The sequence below is a fragment of the Pantherophis guttatus genome, chromosome 7 (assembly GCF_059756535.1).
Source record: "Pantherophis guttatus breed Tessera chromosome 7, ASM5975653v1, whole genome shotgun sequence".
Taxonomy (NCBI): Eukaryota; Metazoa; Chordata; class Lepidosauria; order Squamata; family Colubridae; genus Pantherophis; species Pantherophis guttatus.
The window spans coordinates 28,333,819-28,349,513 of NC_142069.1; the positions used below are offsets into that span (position 1 = coordinate 28,333,819).

Below are 15,695 nucleotides of genomic sequence, written 5' to 3' on the forward strand. Positions count from 1 at the left end.
ATTAAGGACAGGGATTGGTGGATTCTCTTGGCTTTCTTTTACTCTCATTAATTACTCTCATTAATTTAGGTTAGGTTGGGTAACAGTAAAAGTGATGGCTAAGGTAGAGACAAATTTTGACAGATAGCTAGACTGGCAACAGTTGACATCAGACAGAGAGTTGTATCCTGAAGCAGCAAAGAATTAGTTGGCTTGTTATCTTCCACTTCACTGTATAGGCTTCTCCCTACTGCCAACCAGGTGCTATTTAGATTGATTTCTTAAAGCCTCTTGACCTGGGAATCAGCTTGGAAATCTAGCAGATATAGGACAGAGGTTGGTTTGAAAGGATCAGACTTTTTCTATGCCCAAAACAGAATGCAAGGGGATCCATTCTGATAGAAAGATATGTCTAGATCTGAATGTACTTTGGGAGGGGCCTTAAGATGATCTATGGTAGATTACTGGTTGGTATCTCACAACTTGTTCTCTTCCTTTGTGAATATGAGGGTTGAACTGTATGTAATAATTGGTTTCCACAGTTTTGCGTGTGTTGCTTCCAAATGAAAATTGTAGGAGAAGAGAGGAAAGTTAAATAATATTAGAGAGCAGAGATACCACTGTCCACTCACCATCAGATGGGATTCCTAACTGGCTGACCAACCACACTCAACGTGTAGTCATTAATGGAACTGCATCTACATGAAGGGAATTATACAGTGGGGTACTCCCAGGTTCTGTCTTAGCCCCAGTATTCTTCAGTATCTTCATCAATGATTCAGATGAGGGGATAGATGGAGAACTCATCAAATCTGGAGATGACACCAAGCTGGCAAGAATAACAAATACTCCGGAAGATAGGCTTAAGATATACAAGGATCTTGACAGATTTGAACACAGGGCCCTTTCTAACAAAATGAGATTCAATGGTGAAAAAAGTAAGGTTCTACATTTAGGCAAGAAAAACCAAATACACAGGTATAGTATAGGTGGCACCCGGCTCAATAATAGTAACTGAGAGAGGGATCTTGAAATCCCAGTGGACAATCACTTATCTATCAGCCAGCAGTGTGATGCAGCTGCCAAAAAATCCAATGCAGTCCTAGGCTGCATTAACAGAGGGATAGAATCAAGGTCATGTGAAATTTTAATACCATTTTATAATGCTTTGGTAAGATCACACTTGGAATATTGCATCCAGTTTTGGCCACCATGATATAAAAAAGAAGTTGAAAAAAGAGAATAGAGAAAGAGTAGAAAGAGTACAGAGAAGAGCAACAAAGATGATTACGGGATTGGAAACTAAAACATATGAAGGACGGTTGCAGGAATTGGTATGTCTAGTTTAATGAAAAGAAGGACTAGGATAGCAGTGTTCCAATATCTAAGGGGCTGCTACAAAGAAGAGGAAGTCAATTCATTCTCCAAAGCATCTGAAGGTAGGACAAGAAGCAATGGATGGAAAGTAATCAAGGAGAGAAGTAATCTAGAACTAAGGAGAAATTTCCTGGCAGTTAGAACAATTAATCAGTGGAATGACTTGCCTCCAGAAGTTGTGGGTGTTCCAACAATTGGAGGTTTTTAAGAAGAGATTGGACAATGATTTGTCTGAAGTGGTGTAGGGTTTCCTGCCTGAGCAGGAAGTTGGACTAGAAAATCTCCAAGGTCCCTTCCAACTCTGTTATCCTATTATTCTGTTATTCTGTTATTTAAATGGAGCTAAAGATGCACCAAAGACTCTGCAGAATCTGACCAGGAGATAACATGATTAAGAAACAACTTGACATCAGCTGACTATATTGAACAAGACTAAATAGGGAAATAGATGCAGAGATGTTGATGACTAGTCTACCAACAGAATGATAAGGGAAATTTAAAATGTGTACTTACTTCCATTGACTGTCAGTATAAAGGGAAATGCTAATACTAGTACAGCTAAGGATATCTTAAGGCTGGCAATCAGATAAAGGCAATGTCATCAAGACACATTAAAAAAAGGTTATTGGGGCATGTTTGTGCTGCAGTTAAAGACAAGTGGGGAAAGGTTCTGGAGCCTTCTATGCTAGATTGCAACTGCAAAAGCATAAATCAGAAACTATGAGTCAGAGCTCAAATGTACTTCTGTGGCATCAACCCCATTGAAACAAAGGGATTTGGCAATAGGAGAGAGTTTGAAGATCAAAGCTTATGCCCTCTCTTCTTCCTTATATGTGTGCCGGGAGACCGCGAGATACACAGTCTCAAAGTACAATGTGGAACTCCTCCCACTGGAGGGCACTGCTTCCTAAGAAATGAAGATTACAGCTCAGCATCTTGATGAAATTAATAGGAGGAGGCAAGGTAATATAATTGACAGATCCCTGGAGAGCTCATTCCTATATTTTATTTATAGCTTCTCAGATGGCTTGGCCCTGCCAGTTCCTACTGATTGGTACTGGGATTATTGAAACAAGTGACTCCATTTTCTGGACCTTTAACTCATTCTCCTTTGTTGAAAGCAGTTCTGACCAGAAATGACTCTCAAACATTTGAATCTCAGTCTTCACTTGCTTGCTCTTTGACCCCATTCCACTATCAAGAACTTCACTCCAACTCAGCTGCATATATGTGCACTTGTGTGTAAAGATTTGTGGCTTGGTTCATAGTAGGGATGCTTTCACTCTCTCTTGGTTTCAACAATGAACTAATTCAACACAATGCCTCTAGCTGAAAAGGTGTGGCAGAAGAAATCAAAGTTACATTTCCACCTGGGAAGAAAATGCAGAGTGCCACATTCCTCCAAATCCCTAATGGTTCTGTCATTTAAATAATGCCTTGTTATTTGTTTATATGTTCATATGAGACTTCTCAGGTTTAATTAGGCTTTTGGTGTAGGAAATGTGTTGGTTTTATTTCATCAATTTCTTAGGTTCTGTTTACAAACATTTCAGCAAAAACAGTTCCTGAAGTCTTAAGTCTTACAGAACCCAGCTGAAGTTATTTCTGGATGAACAAGGTTAGGCTATATCTAGTGAAGTGCCCAAACACAAACCACATACCTTACTATGTGTAAGAAGGCTGTTGAGATTTTTATACAAAGACCTTTGCTTCAAAAAAAAAAAAAAAAAAGAGGTTCAAACAAAATTCCTCTTGAATACGCCTTGTGAAGCCAAAGAGCAGCAGCCTCCCTTCTAAAGCAAAAAGCCACGGCATTTTTCACTTTGCATCGCCAGGGGCAGAGGTCTCCTTTGCAGCTTCCTCTGCAGGCAGAAAGCCTCTCCTGCCTTTTGCAAGTGAGCGAAGAGACTGTGAGATGATCAAAAGCACTTCCTTGAGGTGAATCAAAATCATCTCATACAAACCTAATATGTCATATCACAAAGCAGCACACTGAGATGGTGTAATAGTTTGGATAATCAGTGGGGGGACTTAGATTCAAATCTAGCAGAATGGAATATATATACTGTACCGATTCTGTCTAGATCAGTGGTTCCCGACCTTTTTATGGCCATGCCCCACCTAAGCATCTCTAAAATCCTGATGCCCCCCCCCCGGGGTCCCCCCCCCCCGTGACATATAATTCTTACTTTACTCAAAAAGGGAACTCTACTCACACGGAGGAAGTTTAAAAGGCCATTAACTTGGTTTAAACAAAGTTCAAGTTGCCCCCCCATTAAACATTAAATTGCCCCCCTTTGGGGCATGGGCCCCACATTGGGAACCACTGGTCTAGATGTATGGAGAATAGGTTTCAAATCTGTGCAATATTTACTGGGGCTTTGAACAGTTTACTCCACTCAGTTCAATCTATTTCAGAGGATGGTGTTTTCTTGTAGCTCCCCAAATTATTTGTTGCTCTTGGAAGCCATTTTAAGACCCCGATGTTAAAAGATCCTGGAGTTGGACTTTGAAATTCAGCTTTAGATAAAATTAACTTGAGAGACTCATCATCTTCATAGCATACAAAGCTTTTTCTCGTCGAGCAGACGCACTCAGATTTCTGAAATGAGTTTTTGTTTTTGGACTTTGCTTGAAGGCTACACTCGTGGCTGTTTATTTAACTTACTTGACTTTAAAGGCACTGCCTGAGTCAACATCACAGCAGGATTTAGACATTATTGTGACAGCTGCCAGAGAATTTGTTCATGATTGATCCCAATCTAGATGATTTTCCCGTCATTTTGTGATTTTAGTACAGTCACATAAATATACTGTTTTATATGGTGCCCTGGGGATTTCAATATCTTAATAGTCCTACACAAAAAGTTGTTATATTTGTTACAAAGAACACAAATGGTGTTTCTGAGATAAGATAGAAGAGTCATGTAAGGAATTTCTTGTAATATGCAAAGGATTTTTTCTCACTGAGGGTTCCGGCTTTCTGGAACAACTTGTCCCCTGATGTCAGGTTGGCCCCAACCCTCCTATCCATTTGTAAGGGTCTATAGATGTGGCTTTTCCAGTTGGCTTGGGGCACCAATGGGGAAACAGCACAGTAGTGGTAGTTGATTGAGTAACAACAGATCCCATCTTGATTTGATAAAAGGAACAGCAACTGACATTCAGAATTACTCCTAAAATATATTTAACTGACCGGACCTGGCACTAGGAATAGATAATTTTTTAAAAAGTACACAGGCAGACTTTGATTTATGACCACAATTGGAACCAGAATTTCTGTTGCTAGGCAAGGCAGTTATTAAATGAATTTTGACTGATTTTACAACCTTTTTTTGCCAAATTGTTAAATGAATCATTGCAGTTGTTAAGAGAATCATGTGGTCATTAAATGAATCCAGCTTCCCCCACTGACTTTGTTGGAAGTCAGCTGGGAAGGTCACCAAATGGTGATCACATGATCCTGGGACACTACAACTGTCATAAACACATGCCAGTTGCCAAGCACTCAGATTTTGATCATGTGATCCTGGAGATGTGATGATGGTTGTTAGGTGTAAGGACCATCATAAATATTTTTTTTCAGTGCTGTTGTAATTCAAATAGTCACTAAATGAATGGTTGTAAGTTGAGGCCTACTTGTACTGTACATAGTAGATTTCTTTTATTATTAGAAAACCAAATCAGTCTATTTTTCACATCTAACCCAGAGGCTTTATTCCTAAAAAAAAATCTCATGCAGAGATATATTTTCTTCCTCACATTTATTCCACTACCCTTGTATCTTGAACTTTTGTCTAGCTTTGTCCTTTTTGGAGTGTGGTGTTGACTGTCATTGTGTCCTCGTCACTTTGTATTTGGATGACTTCAATGAACTTTATTTGGAGCTATCTTTGAAGGCTGTTTAGGAATTGTAGTTAATTCAAAATGTATCTGTTCACTTGCTGACTTGTGGCAGTCATTTCAGCAGAATAACATCTATAACTGCAGACTAAATAGGTTTCTGAATACATTTCAAAGTGCTGATAAGACTTTTATGGCTCAGGTCCTTGTTATCTTCAGGTCTACAGTAAGTAGAATCTACGCATCCTGTGTGTTCAGTCTGACACTGTCCACTTCTGATTTTGTCTACCTGAGATGTTATATGGGTTGGGGACTGTGAAGCAGGACTTTTTAGTGGCTTCACCACTCTTATGGAACAGCCTTTCTTCTGAGATCAGACTGAACCTCTGTCTGCTGCCTTTCAGAGATAGAGACAATTATCTTCTGCTGAACTTCTGGATTATAAATTCCAAGACTTGGTAACTGGTATTCAACTTTGTGCGCTCTTGTTTATGGTTTTATTTGGGAATTATACATTTTTATTGTATATAATTTATTATGAAAAATATGTTTTAATTATTTGTTTGTTTTTATGGTTGTAAAGAGACCCAGTTTGACGTAGTGCTTAAGGCAGAGGTCTTCAAACTTGGCAGCTTTAAGACTTGTGGACTTCAATTCCCAGAATTAATTTTGGCTGGAGAATTCTGGAAGTTGAAGTCCACAAGTCTTAAAGCTGCCAAGTTTGGGGACCCCTGGCTTAAGGCATCAGGCTAGAAACTGGGCAATTGAGTTCTACTCCTGCCTTAGGCACAAAGCCAGCTGAATGTCCTTGGACCAGTCACTTTCTCTCAGTCCTAGGAAGGAGGCAATGGCAAATCACTTCTGAAAAACCTTGCCAAGAAAACTGTAGGGATTTGTCCAGGCAGTCTCCAAGAATCAGACATGACTGAACGGAAAAGGAGGGAAAAAAACCACAAACTATTGAAAGTCTATGCCTGGAGTAGCATCTCCATTCTGTGAAATAAATAAAATAATGATGCTTCTTTAGGACTAAAGTACTCCTTAAATATGAGAAATCATAGTTATGCTTACATGCACAATTATTTTTGCATAATTCTTGCACATGATGCTGAGTGGGAAGGGAAAAAGACAATCGTGTGCGCTCTAAGCAATCTGACTATTTTTGTTTATGCATGCTAGCAGATAACAGTTGCTCAAATAATTAACATACATGGAACAAGAGAAATATTCTATATAGTGCTAGATAATTTATCAACTAAATATCATAGTGTGCTTGGACTCTAAGGAGGAGAACAGCCAGTTCCAGAGATGCTGGACAAACCACAATTTTAAGGAGTTGCAGGCAGAAGATGCTATGTTGGCTGGTGACCAGAAGACACAGCTGCCCCCAGGCTCTGAAAATGAGAAATCTGAGCTGCCACCTCCTCCCAGTGTAAGGGTCTGTCATATAGAGAGGACAGCAGTGCTTTGCAATGATCTTCACTAGAAAGGAGACTTTCCTTCCAAATCAGCAACACCCGAGTTGCTTCTATTTAAGAAGAGTGGCGAGTTCAAACCTCTCTCTAGGCAATAAGCCTTCATTTACCCAGACTTCAGGTGCGTTGACTCCCAACTTAAAACTTTGTAACTTTGGCTCTGGACTTGCACTTAATGACTCTTCCATAATATTTGGATTTTTGGACTTCGCTTTACCACTCATGCCTGCTGTTTTGCCAAAGGAACGTTCTCAAGGCAAGCTTGCTGGACTTTCGGGGAACTTGTTTTCTGTAGTGTGTGAGTGTGTATGTGTGTGTGCACAATTTCCACTCACTTTTTCTTTGCTGCTTGTTCATTTGCTTCACAAACTTCTCAGTAAAGTTTGCAACCATTTTTTCTTTGTTCTTGCAGGTACATGGCCCGAGACTGGATACTTAGAGCAGCTATTTTCATCCCTGTAGATTTTCCAGGTTCTTTATCAAGTGTTTTTGGAAGACATATCCCCTCTGACTTTAAAATAAAGTAGAAATGTAGTTATTGAACCTGGAACTTTCTGCATTAAAACTCTGCCACTGAGGTTCAAAACATCTGAAAGGTTTTTGATTGAGTAAGAATGTTCTCTTCCATTACAACATAACTTTTTGGTTAGGTAGAATTTACTGAACAGATCCCTCTGTCATATTCTGTATGCTCCATTTTACTGTGGTGCTTTTGAGTGATATGTCATCCCCAAACAACTTTACAGAATAAATGGCTATAGGTACCAGATGCTGTACATTGAACACTCAAGTCTTAGTAATAGCTCTAGCTACTTCAGTACTTAAACTGAAGATGCAGGGTGTATATAATTTCCTATTATAATAACGGAATGAACACTTCTGCTGATGTGAATCTACTGGTATATAGTAGCTGTAGAACTGAATCAGGTTATCAAATTGATACCTAAGGCTAAAGAAAAATGGGAGAACGAATGCTTGCAATTATTAATCAGTACTTCTACTGATCTCCAGTAGTAGCTTACCAATGTGCAGATCAAAGAGAAAATAGGGGATATTGTGCTTTGATTTTTGTTTGCATGAATGGAGAGGGCTTCCTGTATTCTAAATCATAAGAAGAAAACATGTAAAGATGAGAAAGGGATTTCACGCCATTCTTGAAATAGTTCAGGTAATATGTAGGCTTGGAACTTAACCTTTCCTCTTGCATTCCTGGGATATATTGGTAAACCTGCTTATTTTTCATAAATATATGGATATAACTGCAACCAAAATTAATATAATGAAGTCAGATGGGAAAAGAAACATAATATAGAATAGGTCTGTCAAACTGGTGGCCTGCGGGCTGGGTGTGCCACACACAGGCCATGCCCACCCTGGCTCTGCAAAGGCAAAAAAGATCGTGGTATGTCACAATACCTCACAATACGTCATGTGATGCGATCGAATTTGACACTTGTGATATAGAAGGTGAAGTAATCTGGCTGTGACATCTATCATCCCATTGGGTTGATTGGCAAATCTGGCTGACTAGGCAAATGTCCCCTTTCTCCTTCACTGCTCCATGGATCTTCCTCCCAAAGCTGTGCAGTTGGTGGAAGAAGATGACTATACTGATAGAAGGAGTCCACTATTGCTCAGTCAAGGAATATAATATGCTGGCAATTTAAATTAGAGGCAAGACTATACATGTAGAACAATTCAGCCAAAGTCCAGTTCTTTATTTGCTTATACCCAATAGACAGAATCTTGCCAGACAAAACACTTACTACTGTACTGTCACCTTATGGATATACCCAGAGGTGGGTTTCAGCAGGTTCTGACCAGTTCTGGAGAACCGGTAGCGGAAATTTTGAGTAGTTCGGAGAACCAGTAGAAAAAATTCTGACTGGTGCCACCCCCATCTATTCTCTGCCTCCCAAATTCCAGCTGATTGGGAGGAAATGGGGATTTTGCAGTAACCTTCCCCTGGATTGGGGAGGGAATGGAGATTTTACAGTATCCTTCCCCTGGAGTAGGGTGAGAATGGAGATTTTACAGTAGCCTTCCCTTGCCACGCCCACCAAGCCATGCCAATCATGCCATGCCATGCCACGCCCACCAAGCCACGTCCACCAAGCCACGCCCACAGAACCGGTAGTAAAAAATTTTGAAACCCACCACTGGATATACCCTGGGAGATTCTAGGGAGTGACTGCCTTTACTCTCTTCCTTTGTCTCCTATCTAGCTCTAAACTGTCTATCTCTCGTTTCCTTCCTTTCTGGACCGGGCTCCCTCCTTCCTGGGAAACTGCCATTTCACTGTAATCCATCACACCAGCTATCCCTTTTTGGGCACCCTCTCTCATATCAGTGAAAGAGCTAAGATCAGGTTTTCCACTACAGGGATCAAGTATGTTATTATCATATATTGTAGTGGGTGGAGAAGAAACAAACAAAGCCGACTTCAAGAAAACAATTGTTATTCATTCTTTAGTTACCTGAGAAGACTATCTTATGAGCCATAGATAGAAGTATATCAAGATGAGGAGGCAAACCAAAAAATATTTGAAGAGTAGAAGTCTAAACTTGAACGAAGAGAACCATGCACAAACTGGAAGCTGTCTATATTATGTGAGTTTGGCTTATAACGGATGTCAATTTACTTCAGCTTTGAAATTATTATATTTAGGAATTAAGTAAGATATTAACGGAGCTGGAAATTCAAAAGCACGTACTGTAATAAGATCAAGAGTTCTTTGTCAATGACTCAGAAAATAACAATAGGATTGTTAACTCTGGTGAATCAAAATTGCAGTTGCATAGAGAACTGCAGCCTTGGCTGACCCTTCTTGTGATTCTGCTGGTAGGATAAAGGATATAGTTTTTGAATACTGAAAAAAAAAGTTTTCTTTATTTATTAATTTATATTTCCTATTTCTTAATCACCCACCTCCCTCAAAGAGGGACTGTTGTTGCAAAGAAGTCTACAGAACATGAGGAAGAGGTATTTAGATTGAATACTATAGGGAGAGAGGTAAAAATAGCGAACAAACCCACCAATAAAATAGAAGAAATATATGAGAAGGGTATCTCATGCATGTCCTTGGATGAATGTACCTCTACATTCATAGATAGAAGCAAATTGTCTTCTGAGTGTTCATGTCATGTGACGTTGTCATATTTTCAAGCCAATTTTCATAACCAAAGCCTAGAAACTTTTTTTCAAAGTGGTGGATATCAGGGTGATAAATTCAACACCTAAGATTTAATTCCATGCTTGACTTGTTTAAATACTGTAAATAACAGAGAAAGTCCTGAATTAAGGAAATGGGGGGTGATGCTCGCTTGGTTCTCTAAATACCTGCACAAGCAATACAACAATAGGGTTTGTGCAAGGGTGGGTTCTACTTACCTTTACTACCGGTTCGCAACGGGAGCATGTGCGCTTCTGCACATCCGCAGATCATCAATTATGACATCTGGGCGGGTGGGCGGAGCCTCCCTCCACTTTTACTACCAGATCTAAAGAACCGGACTGAACCAGGAGCAACCCATCATTGGGTTTGTGCAGGGGTGAAATGTAAAATTTGTTACTACCGGTTCTGTGGGCATGGCTTGGTGGTGGTGGTGGGAAATGTGATTGGGGTGGGCGTGGCCAACTTTTTTTTTTTTTAACTTTTCAAAGCATTTTTTCTAATGCTTTGAAAAGCCTCTGCCAATCAGGCAACTCAGCTGGGATCATCAGAGAGGCTTTTTAAAAAATGTCTCTCTGCCGATCAGGCAACTTAGCTGGGATCGTCAGAGACTTTTCAAAGCATTTTTTTTACCACCTCTTCGGCCAAGAGCTTGCAGAAAAAAATGCTTTGAAAAGCCTCTGACAATCCCAGCTGAGCAGCACGATCATCAGAGGCTTTTTTACTTTTAAAAGCATTTTTTCGTCGGAAGAGGTTGTAGAAAAAATGCTTTTAAAAGTAAAAAAAAAAAAAGCCTCTGATGATTGTGCGGCTCAACTGGGCATGGTGGGGGGGGGGGGCGCGCAGGGATTTTTGCTACCGGTTCTCCGAACCACCCGCCGCCATCGCTACCAGATCGGGTGATCCGGTCCGAACCGGGAGCATTTCACCCCTGGGTTTGTGTCATACGGTTCAGAGCATAAGGAGCCTCCCAGGTGAAAAACTCCAGTGTACTTCATAACTCTTAACTCACTGTAAACTGGAATTATTTAAATGCAGCAGCTGAGGGTAAATTTTGAGCACACACACAGTTGAAACAGATCAAAAGTTAAGGAGAGAAGAGACCGAACGGGAAGATAAAAGATGAATAAATGATGAAGAGAAGGGAGATGAGAGACGGGAGGGACAGAGATCCTGTTTACAAGGGGCTGAATCAATTGTGGAATTTTAATCTGAGCCCTGATATTGATTGGTGGGAGATGCAGCAGAAAACTGCAGTGCTATTAATACAGAGAACACACTGCGATTTATCAGTGTCAGACAGAGAATCCAACCGGCTGCTTTAATCCGTATGTTTTCTGAGGTTTTTTTCATTACTAAATCTGCAAATAAAAGGGATGCTCATGTGATCCATACTGGAGACCATTACAGAAAAGAAGTTGTGATATTTCTGTATTTCAGAATGTTATAATCGTACTATGCCCACCCTAATGATGTCTTACTGTGGAAATGTTGAATATTATACATAATATTTGATAGAGAGCTTTGACTTAGGCATGATGACAATTAATGCTTCCTGTTATTTTTTTTCCTACCAGTTCTTGTTCAATTTGCAGAAAGACAATTTGCTTTGGAGAGGAGAGTTTTGGAGAAATAACAGGTGTGTGTGTGTGTGTGTGTGCGTGTGTGTGTATGTGTGAGACAGTCTGGTGTTTCCCATGGCTCTCTAGCATTCAGTCACTTATGTATCCAGCCAGACACATTACATTTTTTTAGCTAATAAACTGGAAGGTGAGCATGAGGGTGATAGCACAAGTTCTCAACTTTCTCATAGGAAAGGGGGGCTCCTGCTGACTGTCAAGAAGGAGGAGACAGGCTGAGATTTGAAACAAAAGGTCTTACGGAAGGAGTGTGGAGAGATGGAGGTGTAATGGCTGGCAAGCCAAGACTAACCTCAACAGTTTTGGTTGTTAAATAGGTTATTAAATAGGTATTGCTTCCAGGAGAGCCTGGAGCATATCTTTGAAATGATTATGAGTGGGCAGGGATGTTCAGTGGGCAAGGGTTCACATTGAAGATAGACCATTGCTAAGTGATACAGTTGTTAAGTGAATCATGTCTGATTTTAATACTTTTATTACTAAATTGGGATTACATGGGAAAAATGAAATTCATTGTAGAGAAAAGTGAAGCCTTACAGTTAGGCAAGAAAAACCAAAAGTACACATACAGACTGGGTGAAACCAGGCTTAATAGCAGTAACTGTGAGCGGAATCTTTTAGTCTGAGTGGACAACCAATTAAATATGAGCCAACAGTGTGTGGTGGCAGCCAAAAAATCCTAAACTGCATTAACAGAGGAATACAATCAAGATCAAGTGAGGTACTAATACCACTCTATAAAGCCTTAGTAAGACCACACCTCGAATACTACATCCAGTTTTGGTCACCACACTATAAAAAAGATGTTGAGACTCTAGAAAGAGTGCAGAGAAGAGCAACCAACTAAGATGATTAGATGGACTAGATTAGGGAACTGGAGGCTAAAACATACGAGGAACTGGGCATGGCTAGTCTAGTGAAGAGAAGGACCAGGGGAGACATAATAGTAATGTTCCAATATTTGAGAGGCTGCTACAGAGTGGAAGGGGTCAAGCTATTTTCCAAAGCACCTGAAGGCCAGACAAGGAATAATGGATGGAAACTGACCAAGGAGAGATTCAACCTGGAAATAAGGAGAAATTTTCTGACAGTGAGAGCAATCAACCAATGAACCAGCTTGCTTTCAGAAGCTGTGGGAGTTTCATCACTGGAGGCTTTCAAGAAGAGACTGGACTGCCATCTGTCAGAAATGGTGTAGGGCAGTGGTTCTCAACCTTCCTAATGCCGTGACCCTTTAATACAGTTCCTCATGTTGTGGTGACCCCCAACCATAAAATTATTCCTAAAACTATTGAAAATATGTGTTTTCCGATGGTCTTAGGTGACCCCTGTGAAAGGGTCATTCGACCCCCAAAGGGGTCCCGACCCACAGGTTGAGAACCACTGGTGTAGGGTCTCCTGCTTGGGTGGGTGGGAGGTTGGACTAGATGACCTACAGTGTCCCTTCCAACTTTGTTAATCTGTTAAAGTATAAATTGTAAGTGTGAGGATTGGTCATAAGACATACTTTCCAACGCCATCGTAACTTTGAATGTCATTAAATGAATGTTTGCACGTTGAGGATTACCTGTATCTGTATCTATAACCGTTACTTATCTCCTGCAGTCTCTTGTCTCAGCTGGACTTATTTCTGTTATCTAAAGCCAGTTTAGCCAGGGTGGGGATCAGAAAGGATGGCCATGTGGAAAAGAGCAACAAAGTCAGAAGAAATGTTTTACAATCCTTGTTTGTCATTTCAGTCACAACAACTCCTGTTCACAAAAGGAACAGAGTCATATTGAAAGATACTGGTGTGCTACAGGGGTGGGTTCTACTTACCTTTACTAGCGATTCGCATTGTGCCCACGCGTGTGCATGCGCAGATCACTTATTATGACGTCCGGGTCAGTGGGCGGAGCCTCCCGCCAGTTTTACTACTGGTTCTTGCGAACCAGTCTGAACCGGGGGCAACCCACCACCGATGTGCTACCATCCAATTTACATCTGATCCGAGTGAAGAGGAGAACATACATTTTAATAGTTTATGGCCAATACATTGTATTTATTTTGCTTTTCATCAGTCATCAGTTTGAAAACTTTTTTGCTTAAAAGATAATAGAATTCAGATTTTTCAGTCTAAGTCTGAAGCCAAGTGGACTATCAACATCCTGCATTGAAGAAATAAAGAGATTTTACTGAAAGTATAAATAATGTGACTTTTGTACATCGAGTCAATGTGCTTTTGAATATATATGAAAGAAATGTAGAAAAACACAGAAACATGCTCTTGAATTTTGAGCTCTGATCAACTGATAATCATTGAATCTAGTGTGAAATTTCTGTTTACATAAAATCTTCAATATAATTTTTTCATATAGTCTAAGACTCAGACTTATTATTCTTTACTTGAAATTATTATGTTATTAAATGTGAATGTTGTTACATCTTTAGAAAAGATCACAGGGCTGCAGTAGATGAACAACAGTTGAGCAGCATAACTTTACACAAAGCCATTCAGTTTTGTAGCAGGTCAATTCTTATTTTTTTAAATGACTATAACACTCATAAACCATATCCCAGTGATAAGTTTGAATTCAGATCTCAACAGGAGAAGCAGTGAGCAGCACCTCCCATTTCAAACATCTTGTTGGTAATATGATTGAAGTACCGGTCTCCATAGCTATGCTGCAGTCATCTGCAACACAGATCTTTTGTGTACACTTTGAGGGCTGTTGAGCATTTGATGCTGAATGTTTGAAGAAGTGAACTGTTTATGCTTATGGCTTTCACTAAAATTTGTTAGAAAAGGTGCTGCCGTTCTCCTCCTGACTTTTGTGTATACACAAGTTATGTCCACAATAACTCATGCGGAGGTCTTTGTTTATATGTTTTGTTTCGTGAAGATTGGCTCTTGGTGAGATCACCAGTATAACTACAAGAAAGTGGAACTGTTCCCAGCTCCTCCTGATGTAAATATATTATCTGAATAAGGCTCCCATTCCAAATACTTCTGTACAGGTAGTCCTCAACTTGCAACCACAATTGGGACCAGACTTACCATTGCTAAGTAAAGCAGTTGTTAAGTGAGTCATGCATAATTTTACCTTTTTTTTTTGGCCACAGTTGTTAAGTGAATCACTATAATTGTTAAGTGAATCATGTGAGTATTAAACGAATCCAGCTTCTCCCATTGACTTTACTTGTCGGAAGCTGGCTGGGAAGGTCACAAATGATGATCACCCACTTGGGAACTCTAACTGTGATGATTCCCCAGGATGCTTCCCCAGATGCCTCTCCAGATGTCAGTTCAGAAGAGGATGAACCAGTCCCAGGCACATCAGGAGGGGTGTTGGTCAGTGGCTCCAATCAGCCATCTGATTTGGCTGAAGCATAGCTGCAACAGGACAGCTGTGTGGCTTCAGGTGGGCAAAGCACACAGTTGCAGACGGTCAGCAATAAGGAGAAAGAACTGCCTGCTATACCTGATCCAAGAACACGTAGGCTAGAGAAAGGGCAGGAGCAGCGAAGGTCAGCTCGATTACTCGTGAGGAGGCAGCCTCCCCCCTCTTAATGGGTTTGCACCAGAAACTGGCTATTTAGCACAGCAGACAGATGGAGGCAATCCTGGGAACAATGTGTTCATTTCCTTGCTCTGTGTTCTTGCCTTGAACTTCAGATCGTGTCTCTTCAGCTGTGGCCTTGCCTTTGCCTTGTTGATTTGTCTTTGCCTTTGCCTTTGCCTTGCTTGCCTTTGCCTGTGGACTTGCCTTGTCTTGTGGACTTGCCTTTGTCTTGGAACTTGCCTTTGCCTTGGGAACTTGCTTTTGCCTAGTGGACTGGAGTCACCTTTGCCTTGAGGACTAGTGTTGGCTTCATTTGAGTAGCCTGTGGAATACATTGGGGCTGGTGCCGGCACAGGGAATTGCTAGGGAATACCAATTCAGGCTCTGAAGTCTTAATAAAGACTCCTTACACCCGTGGTGTGTGTATGTGTGAGCGGGACAACACAGTCATCCTCGTAAATACATGCTGGTTGCCAAAGTTGATCACATGACTGTGGGGATGCTCCAACAGCTGTAAGTCTGAGGACCAGTCATTAGTCACTGTTTCCACTGCCTTTGTAATGTTAGATGGTTGCTGAATGAATAATTGTTAAATCCATGACTATCTTGGATTTCAACTTCAGATCTATATTCTACTAAAACTCTTATTTCTGTTTGCCTGTAACC

General features: G+C 40.5%; 1 long non-coding RNA gene across 1 annotated transcript; it reads left to right on the forward strand.

The window, feature by feature from the left end:
* The first annotated feature begins 8,398 nt into the window (after positions 1 to 8,398).
* Positions 8,399 to 11,486, forward strand: LOC117655499 (uncharacterized). Its single transcript, XR_004588689.3, has 3 exons — positions 8,399 to 8,473; positions 9,148 to 9,284; positions 11,425 to 11,486. It is a non-coding gene; the product is annotated as an uncharacterized LOC117655499 (long non-coding RNA).
* Positions 11,487 to 15,695: the final 4,209 nt, after the last annotated feature.